We start from the raw sequence: 13,412 nt of genomic DNA on the forward strand, positions 1-13,412 counted from the left end.
GAATGAAGCCCCAAAGGCAATTACCTACCTGCAGAGGTGAGGCTAACTGATCAGACAGCCCGACACACAAATCCGTTTATGCCTGGCTTTTTTTGTTTGTTTGTTTATTTTTAATTTCTAGTTGGGAGAAATAACATCAAGTTTGTATGCAGATGGGAATAACCCAGTGGAGACTTTAACAATTCGTATATTACCTAATGTATTGACCATACATATTTGCCCTCCATCTAACAATCTGAATTTACAAATGCATTTCCCCTAGAAACTGGTTATGTATTTCTGGCTCTAATCTCTCAGTGTCAATACTTCCACTGGAAACTTATCATCCTAGCAATTTGATTGATGATTAAACTCTTTCCTGGTATTTTCTAGAGCCTATAGCAATCATGCTTTTTCAATAGAAATTTGATTTCCTTTAAAGAGCTTTACAAATAGACATTAAACAGAAATTAGCTACCATTATGTTTTAGTGGTAAGAAAAATCACTACTGATATCAAAAATCAAAAGGAAACTCATGTCCAGGACAGACTGAGTCCTCTCCCGATGCTTCAGCTACTACTGATTCAAATCTGATTGAACTCTGTGTAATTATTTGAAGTTCCAGTGATTGAGGCCTGGGCTTGATGCTGACCAGGTGGGACATCACTGTGGAAGCTGTGTTTTGTAGCAGGCATCTGGCTGGGGGAAAGACAAGCTAAAACCCACCCAGAGCAGGCAGATTCTCCTGCCAGTAGGAGTGGGTGACGGGAACTGGTGGTGGCTCAAATGTGAGTGCCTGCCAAATCCACCTGCCAACACAGGAGACGTGGGTTCGATCCCTGGGTCAGGAAGATCCCCTGGAGGGGGATTGCTATCGCAACCCACTCCAGTATTCTTGCCTGGAGAATCCCATGAACAGAGGAGCCTGGTGGGTCACAAAGAGTTGGACACGACTGAGCACACACACACACACCCCCCACAGTGAGGGCAGGGGACATGAAGCAATGTTGAGGGCTGACAGTCTACAGGGGAAAGAAACCAACAGTGTGGAGCTGTACTAAGGATTTCAACTTAATTCCTCTCTTTCTTCCCTTTTTTGGTAGCTTAATATTTATCTTGAGTCTCACATGCCAAACACCGTGGTAAGCAGGATCCTTGTGTGACCTCAAGAGCACTGGTGAGCTCTGTGCAAGACAGGCGCTAGCATCCGGCCCACTTCCTGGATGAGGAGACTGAGGCGTGAGGCAGGACCCCTGCCAAGGTCACAGCAGGCCCGCTTGATGCAAAGCCAAGCCCTGCCCTTTGCCTTTGGCTGCTCCTCATGGAGATCCAGGCCCTGATGCTCAACGATGCATTTATTTTTCACCCCAAGTTTATAGAGGTTGTGTACATGTTCAGATAAAAATAGGCTCTTTCTGGGAGGCAGCCAAAGCCTGATGAGAAAGTATCTTGAAAATTGCCAAGTGTTACAAAGAAGGTTTTTTAAACAACCTCATTATACATTATTGCATAAAGTGTTACTGTTTCTATTATTAGTGGACATGTCCTAGAATTGCTTTTTTGTTTTTCTGCAGAAGAACTGACTTGGGGATATGTTGGAAGGGAAAGAAGGAAAAAAAAGATTTCTCTGACCAGCATTCCAGACAGAGGATATCTGAGTCTTATGCAGCAGGTACCTGTATTGCAGATGACACCCCCGTATGGCAGAAAGCAAAGAGAAACTGAAGAGCCTCTTGATGAAAGTGAAAGAGGAGAGTGAAAAAGCTGGCTTAAAACTCACCATTCAGAAAACTAAGTTCATGGCATCCGGTCCCATCACTTCACAGCAAATAGATGGGGAAACAATGGAAACAGTGACAGACTTTAGTTTCTTGGGCTCCAAAATCACTGCAGATGGGTGATTGCAGCCATGAAATTAAAAGATACTTGCTCTTTGGAAGAAAAGCTATGACCAACCTAGACAACATATTAAAAAGCAGAGACATTACTTTGCCAACAAAGGTCCATCTAGTCAAAGCTGTGGTTTTTCCAGTGGTCATGTATGGATGTGAGAGTTGGACCATAAAGAAAGTTGAGTGCCGAAGAACTGATGCTTTTGAACTGGTATTGGAGAAGACTCTTGAGAGTCCCTTGGACTGCAAGGAGATCCAACCAGTCCATCCTAAAGGAGATCAGTCCTAAAGATGCATTGGAAGGACTGATGGTGAAGCTGAAACTCCATACTTTGGCCACCTGATGTGAAGAACTGACTCATTGGAAAAGACCCTGATGCTGGGAAAGACTGAAGGCGGGAGGAGAAGGGGATGTGGTTAGGATTAGCCTCCAAGAGAGCCTGGAGGATGGAGGTGATGTCAGTTGAAGGAGCTGGAGTTGGCAAGGTGACAGGGAAGGGGGAGGGTGGTCCGAGGAGGCAGTGGGACTGGGGAATGTTTTGAAGCAACATTTGTTTGACGTGCAGGTGGGTGTGGAATCTTAGCAGAAGCACCTGGAGAGAGAGGTGGTGGGGATAACTCACCCAGGAAGGTCAGGAGGGAACAGGAAGGGGCGGAGGGGCCGGGGTGGGAGATGGGATTTTGTAAGGACGAGGACCGGAGATAGAGAGGCTGAGCAAAGATCCCAACCCCTTTCAGCAAGAGGACATGGGAAGCCGAGGGGCTTGCTTCCCTTCTGATGGGGTCTATCTTCCCAGTTCAGCTAACGCAGAGAGGAGACCCTTGGGATCAATGCCGTGGGCGCCATCGCAGGGAGGAAGGGGAGGTGGGGAAAGCGATTCTAGACACACAAAGAGCCCGGATCAGAGCAAAGAGGGTGCATCCATGGGGAGGCTGTATCCTGCTTCACATCCATGGGGAGGCTGTCTCCTGCTTTGTGGGTTTTCTCCCAGAGCCTGGATAATGGTTATCCCTGTTGAGTGTGAGCTGAAGTTGTCATCAAACCTCTCGAACTTCTGAGTCATGCGCTGGCCTGTGGGGGCCTGGGGGAGGTGGGGGGAGCTGGGGGACTGCGGTCCCTCAGCAGCTGCACACACCCCCTCTGGGAGTGGGTCAGGGGGCACGTCCAGGGCCCCTCTCCTCAGGCTCTGTAGATGCTCCTCACTGGGGGCTCAGGGTGACCAAAGGACCAGCTGGAACCTCCTTGCTGTGCCACTGCCAAAACAAAGACACTGAAAATTCTTTATTCCATAAACGTGTCTTGAGCACTCAGAGTGTTAGAACCAGGCAGCGTCCTAGGTTCCAGGGTGCAGTGGGGAGCGAGGCTGCCTGGCCGCCGCAGGGGGCTCACATTCCATTCAGTTCAGTTCAGTTCAGTCGCTCAGTCATGTCCGACTCTTTGAGACCTCATGAACTGCAGCACGCCAGGCCTCCCTGTCCATCACCAACTCCTGGAGTTTACCCAAACTCATGTCCATTGAGTCGGTGATGCCATCCAGCCATCTCATCCTCTGTTGGCCCCTTCTCCTCCTGCCCCCAATCCCTCCCAGCATCAGGGTCTTTTCCAATGAGTCAACTCTTCACATGAGGTGGCCAAAGTATAGTTTCAGCATCAGTCCTTCCAATGAACACCCAGGACTGATCTCCTTTAGGATGGACTGGTTGGATCTCCTTGGAGTCCAAGGGACTCTCAAGAGTCTTCTCCAACACCACAGTTCAAAAGCATTAATTCTTCGGTGCTCAGCTTTTTTCACAGTCCAACTCACATTCATACATGACCACTGGAAAAACCATAGCCTTGACTAGATGGACCTTTGTTGGCAAAGTAATGTCTCTGCTTTTTAAATATGCCGTCTAGGTTCGTCATAACTTTCCTTCCAAGAAGTAAGCCTCTTTTAATTTTATGGCTGCAGTCACCATCTGTAGTGATTTGGGAGCCCCCAAAAATAAAGTCTGACACTGTTTCCACTGTTTCCCCATCTATCTGCCATGAAGTGATGGGACCAGATGCCATGATCTTCGTTTTCTGAATGTTGAGCTTTAAGCCAACTTTTTCACTCTCTTTCACTTTCATCAAGAGGCTTTTGAGTTCCTTTTCACTGTCTGCCATAAGGGTGGTGTCATCTGCATATCTGAGGTTATTGATATTTCTCCCGGCAATCTTGATTCCAGCTTGTGCTTCTTCCAGCCCAGCGTTTCTCATGATGTACTCTGCATATAAGTTAAATAAGCAGGGTGACAATATACAGCCTTGACGTACTCCTTTTCCTATTTGGAATCAGTCTGTTGTTCCATGTCCTGCTGCTGCTGCTAAGTCGCTTCAGTCCGGTCCAACTCTGTGCGACCCTATAGATAGCAGCCCGCCAGGCTCTCCCGTCCCTGGGATTCTCCAGGCAAGAACACTGGAGTGGGTCGCCATTTCCCTCTCCAATGAATAAAAGTGAAAAGTGAAAGTGAAGGCGCTCAGTAGCGACCCCATGGACTGCAGCCTACCAGGCTCCTCCGTCCATGGTATTTTCCAGGCAAGAGTACTGGAGTGGGTCGCCAGTGCCTCCAGGAGACCACAAATGCCAGGTCATCCCCTGTGCGGAGAAGCAGCACCCGGGAACGAGAACCTTCCGCCGATCTCAGCCCTGCGGTGCCGAGAGCCCGGTGCTGCTTAGAGCAGACTCGCAGAGGCCCGAGGACTCCACTCACACCCGCAGGGCCTGGGCCAGGCCGCTGGGGTCCGGATGGAGCCGCTCTCTGACGGCGGGGCCCCGGCGTCCAGGTGCCGAAGCTCAGCCTCCGCGGTGAGGGGCGCAGGCGGGTGGGCGCGCTGCCGCTGTCTGCACACACGGCGCCCAGGCTCAGACAGCACCTGCCCGTGGAGTTGGATGGGTGACCCGACACCCAGGGCGGCTGCTCTGTGGCAACCTGGAGAGATGGGGGGCGGGCAGGAGGGAGGGGACACGTGTGTGCCTGTGGCCGACTCACACTGACACCTGGCAGGGGCCATCACAATATTGTAATTACGGACTTTCCTTGTGGCTCAGACGGTAAAGCGTCTGTCTACAATGCGGGAGACCTAGGTTCGATCCCTGGGTCGGGAAGATTCTCTGAAGAAGGAAATGGCAACCCACTCCAGTACTTGAAAAGAGTCGGGCAATATTGTAATTATCCTCCCATTAAAATAAATATATATTAAAACAAACAAACAAACAAACTTCCCTTGAAGAAAGGGGATCGCTGCTCCGCCCAGAGCCTTTCCGAATGTTGGGAAGGCTCCGGAGGGGCAAAGCCAGGAAGGCACCAGGAGCCCCCATCACCTTAACCCTGGACTTGACGGCTGGTGAAAAGCCGAACATGGGGGAGAAGCCATCACTTCCCAGCCCAGATGGTAACCAGCCTCGGGACCGGCCGCAGCGAGGGCACCCGGGGGAGCCGGGTTGAATTCCAGCTGTGTTGCCCTTGACGCCCCTGTCTGGGCAGGAGCAGAGAGCTCTGGGATGCGGGGTGCGGGGGGCGGCGGGGGGTGGCGGGTGGTGGGGGTGGTGGGGGTGGAGGGGGCGGTGGAGAGGCTGGAATTCAGCCCAGGCCCTGGGACTTAGCGTGTCTTCCCCTGACCCTGCTGTGGCCCCCACCCCCGGACGCCTCTAATCTGCAGGCTGTGTTCTCTGGGATGGCCCCTGGGGGACTGAGCTTTCTCCCAGGGCTGGAGGACCTTCCTCTGCGTGTGCTCTGGGAACATCCCAGCTCGGAGGGCAGGGGGATCCCAGGGCCCTCCTGTCTTTCCCCGCAGGCCCGGGGAGGTGTGGTCCCTGCAAACCTGCGGCTGGGGCCTCGAGGAAGCAGAGAGGAGAGGCCGCCTTCAGCGCTCGCTCGCGGAGGACAGAGTGTTTCCTGTGCACTTCGCTGGGCATGTTCTGGGAGCCTGGTTTGTATTCAGTGGATATTTTCCTTGGCTCGTCACCAAAGCATAGCTTGCCTGGAGGTGGAAGAAACCAATTTGTTAACAATCCTCAGAAAAAGAAGAGGCCGGATGGGTAGCAGGAGAATAGAATCCAGAGGCAAAACCCAGCCAGCCAAGAGAGAGGCCTGGGTCCAGACTCTGCTTTTGCCTCCTCCTCCGCCCGGACCCCTCACCCCTGCAAGTCCTCCTCCTTCAGGAAGCCTTCGAGCCCTTCTACTCCTGGTGATGTGATCAGCTCTCTTTGCTTCTTTGCAGGAGGTGTCCTCCACAGCCATGAGCTGGATGGGTCGCTTTGGTTTGCTTTTATGCTTGTTAAGATGGTGCAACCCTGCTTGAAGTTGTCTGCTCTCAGGCCACTGGGGTCCATGTTTTCTAAGTCCAGGACACCTGTGACTCTGTTTTGTTTCTCTTAATAGTCTTCATTTTTTTTTTTTTTTTTTAAAGCAGTTTAGGTTCACAGCAAAATTGAATGGAAGGTACAGAGACTCCCCATGACCCCTTTGTACCATGGCCTCTCCCAGGAACCACATCCTGAACCAGATGCCACATTCGTTTCAATCAGTAAACCTCCACTGACAAATCTTAGGGCTCACTCTTGGTGGTGTGCATCCTATGGGTTTGGACAAGTGTATAAGGGTGTGTATCCACCACCATAGCCTCATTCAGAGTCTTCTCATTGCCCTAAAAATCCTCTATGTTTCACCTCTTCATCCCACCACCCCTCAATCTCTGAAAACCACTTATCTTTACAGTCTCTATAGTTTTGCCTTTTCCAGAATGTTACAGAGTTGGAATTACACAGCATGGAGACTTTTCAGATTGGCTTCTTTCACTTTGTCCTATGCGTTTAAGGTTCCCCCATGCCTGTTCATGGCTTGATTTTATCACTGAATAATATCCCATTGTCTGGAGAGACCACAGTTTATTTAGCCATTCACATTCTGAGAGACACCTTGATTGCTTCCAAGTTTTGGCAAGTATGAATAGAGTTGATAAAAATATCTATGTGCAGAGTTTTGTGTGCACCTAAGTTTTCAACTCCTTTGGGGAAATGCCAAGGTGTATGATTGCTGGATCGTGATTGCCGGTAAGAGTATGTTTAATTTCTAAGAAAGCGCCAAAGTGGGTGTACCATTTTGCATTCCCACCAACAATGAATGAGACTTTCCTGCTGTTCTACATCCTCACCAGCCTTTGGAGATGTCGGTGTCCAGGTCCGGTCATTTTCCTAGGGGTGTGGGGCATCTCCCTACTGCTTAAATTTGCATTTCCCTGATGACATCTGATGCGAGGAGCATCCTTCCATGTGCTTGTTTGCCATCAGAGCGTCTCTTTTCCCACACAGTGACAGGGTCGTGCTGGGCAGTCATTGGGTTCTGAGCACTGGACTTGCTCTCTCATTCCTTATTCTTGAAATTAGGAAGAGAGCTTGCTGAGGGCAGGGTGTGTCTCCCAGGTCAGACCTTGACCCTGGAGAGTCTGGGCACCGTGTGGTAAGAGCACATCTGCTTGTGTGATCACAGAGAGGCTACATCACCCACCTGAGCCTCAAGCTCATCACCTGTGAAGTGGGGAGACCTTCTTTAGAGAGTTGTTTCCAGTAGTAAACCTGCTGCTGTATATAGAATAGCTCTGAGCCTGGCACACGGGCAACCCCAGGAAAGATTAGAGAATGGTGACCGAGACTGTTCCGTTTGCATCTTGGAGGAAGGACCAGCTTCCATTAGCCCAGATAACAGCTGAGCTGGGACGGGGGATCTGGAATCATTCTCAGAAGAAATGCCAAGAAATCTGAAGCAGCTGCCAGGCTCCCTCCTTGTGTTGTCTCATTACGAAGATTTTTTTTTTTTTTTTTTTCTAAAATAGGTGCCTAGGAGTTTGGGGTGATGAGTAGGCAGAAAAGGTTAAGACAAAGCCACTATGCCATGGTTGCAGCTCGATAAACTTCAACTCCCAGAGCAAGTATTTGGCTGGAAACACACAGTTTTTGAGAATTAAATGTAAAGATTAAGAGACATTACCTAATATGGGGATTCACCCAGGAGTCAGGCTCAGTTATCAGCAAAGGGGTGAGCTGTTAACAGAAGACTAGTTCCTGGGGTTCCTCACTCACTTTCTTGGCTCCAGCCAAGGCCAGTCCTGGCCTGCCCTCTTTCCTCACACCATCAACACACAATTAATGAAATGTTGGAATGGGCCCAGACGAAAAACTTGTTTAGAACACTTCCTCCCCACTTCACCAGCACACAAACATCTATTCTGGGTTTGGGCTATTTTCCAAGTTGTGTTACATGATAATAAACAAGCTTGTTTTTTTTTTTTTTATGAGTGAAATTTTAACTGGGTACTTTGCAAAACACAATTAAAAACATTATTTGGAGAAACTATTAAGTGGAAAAGTTCAAGACATAAAGAATTGCATGTAGGTTATAAAAATGTTTTTCTCTAAGCTCTGTTTATTCCTTGGCATTTGGAAAGACCTGCTTGGACACATTTCTGCCCAGGAATATGTGCTTCCCATAGATGTTTGGACTTTCTTATATAGGCTATCAATAATTAGCTATCTTATTTTAAGGATAAAAAATGGGAGAAGTTCAAGATATTGATGAGCAGGCTTAAATTTGCTGAGAAGCTTAGAATTCATGACTGAAATTTACAAAGTAAATCAACACACTACGAAGAAGTAAATTAACCCAGAATGACAAAATGAAGGGATGGTTCCCATGTAACCTCATAAATTTCCTGCTTGATGCATTTCAAGTCTCTGATTTCTAATAAAATTCTCATGAGAACATACTATTGCTCCATAAAAACTCCTGAACTCTCCCCATGAGAACCAACTGGTTTATAAGGGCACAAGGGTTCAAGGCTGTGGTTTATTTATTAAAAAATTCTCAGTAAATAGATCATGGTCCACTGGAGAAGGCCCCACAATTATGGGGCGGCCGCGTGTCATTCCTCCTGTCCCCAAGCATGAAGAAAAACAAGAAGAAACACGTCAAAAACTCTGAACCAGGAAAAAAAATTGTACCCTTTTTTTTTTTTTCCCTTAAAGAAAGTTCTATGTGAGTTGCTCCAGGCCTTTTTCCTAGGTGCCAAGGATAGGGGAACTCTCACGGGAGTTTCACCTTTGCCTTAGGGGAGTCTGGTTGACAGCGAGCCCGCAGGCGCAGAGTGGAGTCTTGGTGTCCTTTCCCTTTCGGGAGCACCCCCTGGGGCACCCCTCCTGGGACCACACGGCAGACAAAGGCTGCCAAGTAGGTCTGCACAACCTGAGAGATTTCAAACGTCTCAGAGAAGACAGGTTTTAATGTATTTAAATGTAGTCATGAAGATAAGGAGTTTGTGGCATACTCAGCTCCACCCCACATTCCTACCACCTGGGAAAGTAATCTCTACTAACCTTGTGTTTTCATCTGTGCCAAATACTTGGCGAAAAGCTGTATGGGGGACCTCCCTGACGGTCCTGTGGTTAAGACTCCATGCTTCCAATGCAGGGGCGTCGGTTTGATCCCTGGTTGGGGAACTAGGATCCCATGCATTGCGTGGTGCAGTCAAAAAAAAAAAGAAAGCTTTATATTAGACCACACTCGATTGTACACACAATCCTGTAACACAGGCTGTTTCTGTCATGCTCATTTCAGAGCCCTGAGGGAACCTCTGCACAGAAAGGTTAACTCAGCTCACAAGGGATGGAGCAGGGACCCAAACCCAGCCAGGCAGACTGAAGTGCTGACTGCTAACCACCCGACTGGACTTGGAGGAAATGCCCACCAAGGAGGTGCCATGACTCCTGGGCCTTTCCAGGTCTCAACAAGCTCGCCCAAGATGCTCTTTAAACAGACTCAAAAGTTCAGGTCTAACAGCTGCAAAGCACCTTATCGGGTTGAAAACTGCGCTGAACTCCTCACAGGTGGGCTGCGTCTGACACCTGCAGCCCGCGAGGGATACAAGCCCTCTGCCTTCTGTGCCGCTGTCTCTTCACTGGACTCCACACTCCAGAGCTGGACCTTGTGTTTCCAGCGCTTGGCGAGGGGCCTGGCATATATAGGTGCTTGATGAAACGTTCCGAGAGATAAAATTAAGTTTTGGCTCATGGCTGAGAAGAAAGGATAATTAAGATTTAAAACAATGGACTGCTTTTAAATAGCAACCTTGGATTCACAGCAAAATTGAGAGGAAGGTACAGATTCCCAGATATCCCCTGTCCGACCAAGGCGTCACCTCCCCCATCGTCAACATCCCCACCAGAAGACACATTTGCTGCGACTGATGAACCGACATGGATGCACCATCACCACCCAGGGTCCACAGCTTCTGTCAGGGCTCACTCCTGGTGCTGTGCCTTCCATGGGTTGGGACAAGCGTATAACTGTGTGTATCCATCATTGTAGCATCATATAGAGTAGTTTCACTGCCCGAAACATCCTCTGGGCTCCACCTGTTCATCCCCCTGCCTTCTGCCCCCAAGCCTCGGCAGCCACTGACCTTTTTACTGTGTCCATATTTGCCTTTCGAGAACGTCACAGAGTTGGGATCACAGAGAATATAGTCTTTTCAGATTGGCTTCTTTCTCTTGTGTGTGCTGTTACTTCACTCGTGTCCAACTCTGAGCGACCCCATGGACTGTAGCCCGCCAGGCTCCTCTGTCCATGGGATTCTCCAGGCAAGAACACTGGAGTGGGTTGCCATGCCCTCCTCCAGAGGATCTTCCTAACCCAGGGATCAAGCCTGAGTTTCATGTCTCTTGCATTGGCGGGCAGGTTCTTTACCATTATTGCCACCTGGGAAGCCCAGCTCTGCTCTTAACAATTATCTCAACAAACCCTTAAGCCTACAACTGATAAGGGCAGGGCCTCAGCTGGCTGGGAGATGGAAAGGCCACGTGTAGCTTTTCAGAGCTCGTGCTGCCGCCCATGCAGGGTGTTTGTGTGCATGACTGAAAGCAACGGATTAAAAATCAACCAACTAAACTTGTACATAAATGGATGAAGGATGGAGGGGCAAGAGCGCCACCTACTGAGCCCACGCCACCCTGCAGGTGCAGGCAGCCAGCCTGCGGCTTTAGTGAAATCCCCTATCCGCTGCCCTTGCTACCCAGGGTTGGGGATTATGTGATGCTAGCGCTTGCTCTTAAAACACGGATGTATAGTATGCTTAACTCCATAACACACATCTAGTAACAGCCCCACACAGCACGTCTTCATTACAAAAGTCAGCAAGATCTATGGCCATTTAATGCATTAACATGTCAGGGGATGCTCATCTCTGCACAGAACGGGCTTTTTGCAACTTAGAATTATGGCTAAACCTTGTCATGAACTAAGTGAGAGGAGAAAGCAGTTGGCCATTTATTTCAAACCCAAGTCAAAACGAAGCCAGATTAAGCTTTTTAGCTGATAGTTATTTAAAATAAATGACTTGAAATCCTAAAAGTTTGTATAACCTTACAAAATGCGACTTGGACCTTTGTCCACCTAACTCCATTACTCAGATTAATCACATTGCTTCCTGACCGCTGAGAAAAAAAATCTTGACCTCCAAATTCTTCAGACGTTTGAGAAGGGAAAGTGGGGTCTGAGTATCTAAGGAAATATTTATCTCTTGATTTGCAATGGCTGTGATTTAAAGCAAACACGGGACCTGCCACCAGAACCAATCTCGTTTCCTCTGGTGTTCCTAGAAGTCCGGGGGCTTTCAGAGGGGCAGGCTGGGACCGAACATTTCGGGAATTCCTGTTTTGTTTGTCAGTCGTTTATAAGGGTCAGTTGATCATTTCTAATGATCACCCTATGAGCCTACAAAGCCTGAGAAGGGTCTCTGCCCTCACCCCACAGGACTCTTGCAGGAGGCTGACCTTGTGACCCCACGAGGTCATAAGACTGTGGCGAGATGCCCTGAAGTGAGTTTATGGCTTTGGAGCAATTACTGTAAAACGTTTTAAGTCAAAACAAGCTAAGACTCCATGAGGACCCAGGATGCACTGTCTCTGGGGTATGTCAGTGCCCTGCAGGTGGTGGCGTATCCTTTCCTCCATGGTCTGGGGAACAAAGTACCCCCAACCCCACCAAGTGACTTGGGCTCCACCCTCTCTGGAGGGCAGCTGGGACACTGGGCTTGGGAGAGGGGGCCCACGAACTGAAGGGGCCTGCCCCGGGGGTGGGGCAGGCCATCTCCGCTGGCCGTGAGGCCACGCACAGGGACTCTGTGAGGCAGCCAGGCTAGCTCAGCGTCTGATTCACAGAGGAGGAACCTGAGGCTCAGAACCCTGAACTGACTTCTGTCCAGTCAGACGTTAGCTGGAAAAGAGCAGAAGAGAGCCCAGGTCTCATCTGCTGCAGGGATCTCCCACCTCAGAGCTTCCCTCAGAGGTGCAGTGCGCCAAAGCTCATCTCTTTCAGGCATTTAAAAAAAAAAAAAAAAAAAAGTGAATCTCCATTCTCTTACCAAATATTCCATCTCTTAAAGTAAATTAAAGGCCCGTATAGTCAAAGCTATGATATTTCCAATAGTCATGTCCGGATATGAGAGTTGGACCATTAAAAGGCTGAGCGTCAAAGAATTGATGCTTTCAAATTGCAGTGCTGGAGAAGACTCTTGAGAGTCCCTTGGACTGCAAGGAGATCAAACCAGTCAGTCCTAAAGGAAATAAATCCTGAATACTCATTGGAAGAACTAATGCTGAAGCTGAAACTCCAATACTTTGGCCACCTGATGTGAAGAGCCGACTCATTGGAAAAGACCCTGATGCTGGGAAAGATTGAGGGTAGGATGAAAAGGGGGTGACAGAGGATAAGATGATCGGATGGCATCACTGACTCAATTGACATGAATTTGAGAAAACTCTAGGAGACGGTGAAGGACAGGGAAGCCCGGCATGCTGCAGTCCATGGGGTCACAAGGAGTCAGACACAACTCAGCGACTGAACAGCAACAACGAAAAGACAAAATGTCGCCTTGAAATCCAAAATTCTCAGGTCTGGATGTCATTCTCAATAACTCTGGTTATTTTTTGGTTGGTCTGTGTTCTCCTAGTTTCGGCTTGAAGGATACACTAAGAACAAAAATCCATATTGTTTATGCTGTTCCCCTCTTCCCATCCCCCCACCCCCAGCCTTGCCAATTTGTAAACAAATCAGAAAAAAAAAAAAAATCCCCAGTGGGCTGGAAACCTGTCCATGGTTTGCGCCAGCTGGAAAGAATTGCGTTCCACCAAGATTTAGACCCCATTTATAATGGAAACCCTGACGGGCAGTGTTGTAATTATAGTCTTGCCGTAATGAATGTATCTCTGTGGTCAGTCGTGGATTTTTCCATGGTATTTTTCCATGGGAGATTTCCTCCCTGGGAGATGTTAACTTAAAATCTGGACTATAGCTTTGACTTCAGAGCAGACTTCTCCTGGCATCGGCGGAGCTTAAAGTCGACCATCATATTGGCTTTGGTAGACAGCGTTAGCAAGGGGGACATTAGTCAAGTTGAGTTTTGCAAGATTGATGGGGCTGGGGGATAAGAGTTTGGTGCTAGAGGACTGTATTTTGGGAACCTT

This window comes from Bos taurus, chromosome 27 (assembly GCF_002263795.3).
Source record: "Bos taurus isolate L1 Dominette 01449 registration number 42190680 breed Hereford chromosome 27, ARS-UCD2.0, whole genome shotgun sequence".
Taxonomy (NCBI): domain Eukaryota; kingdom Metazoa; phylum Chordata; class Mammalia; order Artiodactyla; family Bovidae; genus Bos; species Bos taurus.